This window comes from Arachis stenosperma, chromosome 9, assembly GCF_014773155.1.
Source record: "Arachis stenosperma cultivar V10309 chromosome 9, arast.V10309.gnm1.PFL2, whole genome shotgun sequence".
NCBI classification, from domain to species: domain Eukaryota; kingdom Viridiplantae; phylum Streptophyta; class Magnoliopsida; order Fabales; family Fabaceae; genus Arachis; species Arachis stenosperma.
In genome coordinates this window covers 35,749,537-35,754,907 of record NC_080385.1, presented here as the reverse complement: position 1 = coordinate 35,754,907, position 5,371 = coordinate 35,749,537, and positions in this window count along the sequence as shown.

The following is a 5,371-nucleotide window of genomic DNA, read 5'->3' as shown; positions in this document are numbered from 1 at the left end:
TATACCTAGAAAGGTACCGTATCAATCAAATTCAATTCATTACGTAAGCGGGATAACACCCAGACCTTGCCATAAACAGATATTCCATTAATACACAAGCGAGATATCACCCAGACCTTGCCAATGAGCCAATCAAGCCATACTCAGTCATCGTCAATCTCATCATTCATGTCTTATGTCAATTTAGTATTCAGTAAGTTCATCACTCACAAGCTGTCATCAATATTCATCAATTTTAATCTATAATCTCATCCAAAATATCAATTTAACACAATCCATATGTTCACACTCATTCCCAAGCCTAAAAATAAGTTTTTCAACCTTAATTAGGGGTTACATAAGTTTGCAAGCTTGCTAGAAAAGCCAAATAGTCAAAAATAGAGTTTGTTCACAAAAATAGGACCTGCGCGTATGCACATTGCCATGCGCACGCACAGATCAGAATGGATTTCTCATCTTGTGTGTATGATCCTTTCGTGCGTATGCACGACTCGCAAAATTTCCATGTTGTGTATATGCACACACTCATGCATACGCACGACCCTTATTGCCCGTTTTGTGTTGTACGCACGCACCATAGTGTGCGTGGGCACGCATACCGAAAATTCTGGTTTTCTGCATAATCTCGTAATTTAGTTTTTTATACCCGTTTTCATTCATTCATATCTTTCTTTATAAAATTTTGATTCCTTCCATTCTTAAATCATTTTAAAGATCATTTAACTAGCTTTGATTTAAGATGAATTTCGTACGAATCTAAGCTTCGAGTGCTAAGTTATAGTGTGCCGAAGTTGGTCAACATTTTATTTTTACCAATTTCATCAATTTGCCCACTTTCATCAAAATTTAGTTAAATTCATTTTCAAACCATTCTAAGACCAGTCCTATGCATTTCAACACTCATTCGTCACCTTATATCCATTCCATACCTAATCAAGCAAGTTCCAATATATTCATTCCAATTCCATAAGTTTTCTTTCGATAATCACATTACAATTCAATCATACAACCAAATTATCATTTATTCCGATCATCAATTCAATCATGGCAATGCATCACTTACCGTGACTTACCATATAGGGGACATCTCACCCTATCTCGGTACTCCGGCCTAATTTCATACCAATTAATATATTAATAATCATACCACAACATTCATTTATAACCTTACATCTATATAATCATACATAACTCACCAAACACTCAATTCACACAATCAACTATATCACAATCCATCATCAACATTTTCATTCAATCCTAACCTAGGAGCAACTAACCTAGGTTTTCACATAGTCTTACACAATGCTTATCTGAAATCAAGACATGTACCTTCGTTGACGTACGGTCTCAACCTTGGAAACTCTCCTTTGGCAATTCCCAACATCCACCTGTTCAAGCTCCACCAACTTCACACCAAAACGCTTCTTGAATCAATTCCATACCAAAATTCACCTGGCTAGCTCCGCTTCACCCCGAAATCAATCCAAACAAGCTATATTCCATCTAACCACAAGATTTCACATAATTCATACTAAATTCATAACTCAAACTTAGGCAAACAATGGGAAAAGGTTCTCTTACCTTATTTTTTGTAGCCTTGGATCAAAACCCCGCTAGAACTCAAGATTAAGCCTCCTCCAAATATAAAAAATTTGAAATTTCCTTAACACATAAACCAAAATGAAAAATTAAATAGAAATAGAGAATGGGGAAAGAATTTCGAGTTTCTTAGCACAATGGTTACATAGAATGAAAGAGCATGACGAGTGCGATACATGGCCACAAACAAGTCATTAATTGGAGCTACGGTTTTAGAGTTATGAGCAATTAAGTGTGTGTATGCATAGTGCACTAGGGCATTGTTCTTACCCCTTCTCTTCTTCTATCCGTGGAGTGCAATGAACAAGGGTGAAATGCTAAATCCTTACTAAGTTAGAGGAGTTTTGTATGTGGACTTGGGTCCAACAAGGGCTCGGTTCAACCCTTTTAGCCCGTTCACCCAATTTTGGGCCAAAACCTTTAAGATTAGTGTTTTAATTCGTATTCTAAATATTTTTATTTTTTTCAACTATGAAATTTTTATTTCTTAACCCCTTTTGTTCGTAATTAATTTTTTTGTTAATTATTTATTATTTAACTAGATTTTACGTAATTGGTTACTGGCGAGGTTTATACTGTAGAATTTCTTCTGATGGTAAATCCATCGTAATTAACTTACTGTTGAATTTTATTCATTTTTTGGACGGTACTCAAAGTTTTTCTTGTATTGAGGATATTTGCTAATGATTATGATAATTATACGTTTCTGGCAAGCAATTGTACTGCATCATAAGTAAAATGGATTATCATAATGATGACTGTTAGAAATTAGTAGAGGATAAGAGAAGTAGAGTGAGTTGGTGAAGTCTAAGGAAGTGTTAGTTATAAGAGCAGAGCTAGTTAAGACAGGACAACTGTACCGTTAACTTAAGTATGAAAAGTCTATTATGCCTGTTGGACTGGGCTTACACAGCAAGCTATCCTTCTTTGGATATAGGCACAGATCAGTGCTAAACTCACTAATAATGTATACACTTTTCCAAGCTTTCTCTTTGTTTTTCTAAATTCTCTCTTCTCTCTAAGCTCTAATAAGAAGTGTGAAATTTAGAGGTTACAATATCTAGTTATATTGTATGATAGTGTCTTAGGTTTGATGTTCAATAAGAGATTAGGTTCTTTTTCCAACTCTTCCCTTACTGTTCACTTTCTTGGACATTGGATGTATTTGAATTATATTATTATCAAGATAATTGTTTTGTTTATAGTTCTAGTTGTAACTTTTGTTAGAACACTTTTGGATTTCCATCAAGTAAACGTTGATGATTTGGTATTGAAAAATTTGTCATCATACTTATGTTGTCTGTTATCATTAGTATCATTTCAAACACCATTGCTCTCTATTTTTCTTGAGCTAATAATAATCCATGTTTAATTGTATGCCATTGTTCCTATTTTTTGGTAATTTATGATGAACCATCGTGTTAAGGACATTCTGTGTGTATTGCACTGTTAAAGGTATTTGTGTTATTATTTATGCATATCAATTTCCTATACAATTATAGGAAGAAAAAATTGACAGATTGCTGGAGGAACTTCATACGACCTCTAATGTGGCGTTTCAAATGGGCAGAACTAAGAATCAAGGAAATTGAGTCGTAGGCATTAGAATATGGTAAGGAGCTTGTGGAATATGACAAGAGAAAATATATGGAGCCCGATTGTTTTACATTAGAAGAGTTTGGTTTGAATTCATTGCCGTTTACAAGATGAGGACACAACTAACATCGCATCATACACATTGAATCATTATCTTTTCTCCTATCTCGGTAGAAACCACTTTGCTCTATTTGAAGAACGAAACTCTCGCGCGATCTAGAATTTTCAAAAATAAATTCCCGTTGTAAGTATAGCTTCTAGACCGACAAGAATTCCTTTCTTACAAACATTTTTGTTGTCACAAGTAACAAACCCCTTTGAAATTGATAACCGAAGTATTTAAACCTCGGGTCGTCTTCTCAAGGAATTGCAGGGAGGTGTGTTTTATTATTGGTTATGCAAAGGTATATTTTGGGGTTTTGAAAAGGTTTGAACAAGTAATTTAATTGATAAGAAAAATAAATTAATAATTAGAAAATCTCTTGGCAAGGTATGAGAATTGGAAATTCCATCCTAGTTATCCTTATCAGGTGTAATGAGTATTGTCCGTTGCTCCAACTTAGTTAACCCTTACTAAATAAAGGAAAGTCAAGTGGACTGGTGCACAAAATTGTGATCATCAATGGCGCCATCAACATGGTACGCTCAATTGCAATCTCAACTCTTTATCACAACTTCACACAACTAACCAGCAAGTGCACTGGGTCGTCCAAGTAATAAACCTTACGCGAGTAAGGGTCGATCCCACAGAGATTGTTGGTATGAAGCAAGCTATGGTCATCTTGTAAATCTCAGTCAGGCGGATTCAAATGGTTATGGAGGATTGATAATTAAAAGATGAATAAAACATAAAATAAAGATAGAGATACTTATGTAATTCATTGGTGAGAATTTCAGATAAGCGTATGGAGATGCTTTGTCCCTTCCATCTCTCTGCTTTCCTACTGTCTTCATCCAATCCTTCTTACTCCTTTCCATGGCAAGTTGTATGTTGGGCATCACCATTGTCAATGGCTACAGTCCCGTCCTCTCAGTGAAAATGTTCAACGCGCTCTGTCACAGCACGGCTATTCATCTGTCGGTTCTCGATCATGTCGGAATAGAATCCAGTGATTCTTTTGCGTCTGTCACTAACGCCCCACAATCGCGGGTTTGAAGCTCGTCACAGTCATTCAATCCTTGAATCCTACTCGGAATACCACAGACAAGGTTTAGACTTTTCGGATTCTCAAGAATGCCGCTATCAATTCTAGCATATACCACGAAGATTCTGATTAAGGAATCCAAGAGATAAACATTCAAGCCTTGTTTGCATGTAGAACGGAAGTGGTTGTCAGGCACACGTTCATAAGTGAGAATGATGATGAGCGTCACATAATCATCACATTCATCATGTTCTTGGGTGCAAATGAATATCTTAGAACAAGAATAAAATGAATTGAATGGAAAATAATAGTAATTGCATTGATACTCGAGGTACAGCAGAGCTCCACACCTTAATCTATGGTGTGTAGAAACTCCACCATTGAAAATACATAAGTGATAATGGTGATCATTGGCTTCGACCCCAGAGAGGGAACCAGAAGAACCAAGATGAAAATACAATAGCAAAAGGTCCTATTTATAGAGAACTAGTAGCTTAGGGTTTACAGAAATGAGTAAATGACATAAAAATCCACTTCCGGGCCCACTGGTGTGTGCTTGGGCTGAGCATTGAAACTTCCATGTGTAGAGACTCTTCTTGGAGTTAAACGCCAGCTTTTGTGCCAGTTTGGGCGTTTAACTCCCATTTCTGTGCCAGTTCCGGCGTTAAACGCCGGGAATTCTTGAGCTGATTTGGAACGCCGGTTTGGGCCATCAAATCTCTGGCAGAATATAGACTATTATATATTGCTGGAAAGCCCAAGATATCTACTTTCCAACGCAATTGAGAGCGCGCCAATTGAGTTTCTGTAGCTCCAGAAAATTCACTTCGAATGCAGGGAGGTCAGAATTCAACAGCATCTACAGTCCTTTTTCAGCCTCTGAATCAGATTTTTGCTCAGGTCCCTCAATTTCAGCCAGAAAATACCTGAAATCACAGAAAAATACACAAACTCATAGTAAAGTCCAGAAAAGTGAATTTTAAATAAAAACTAATAAAAATATAATAAAAACTAACTAAAATATACTAAAA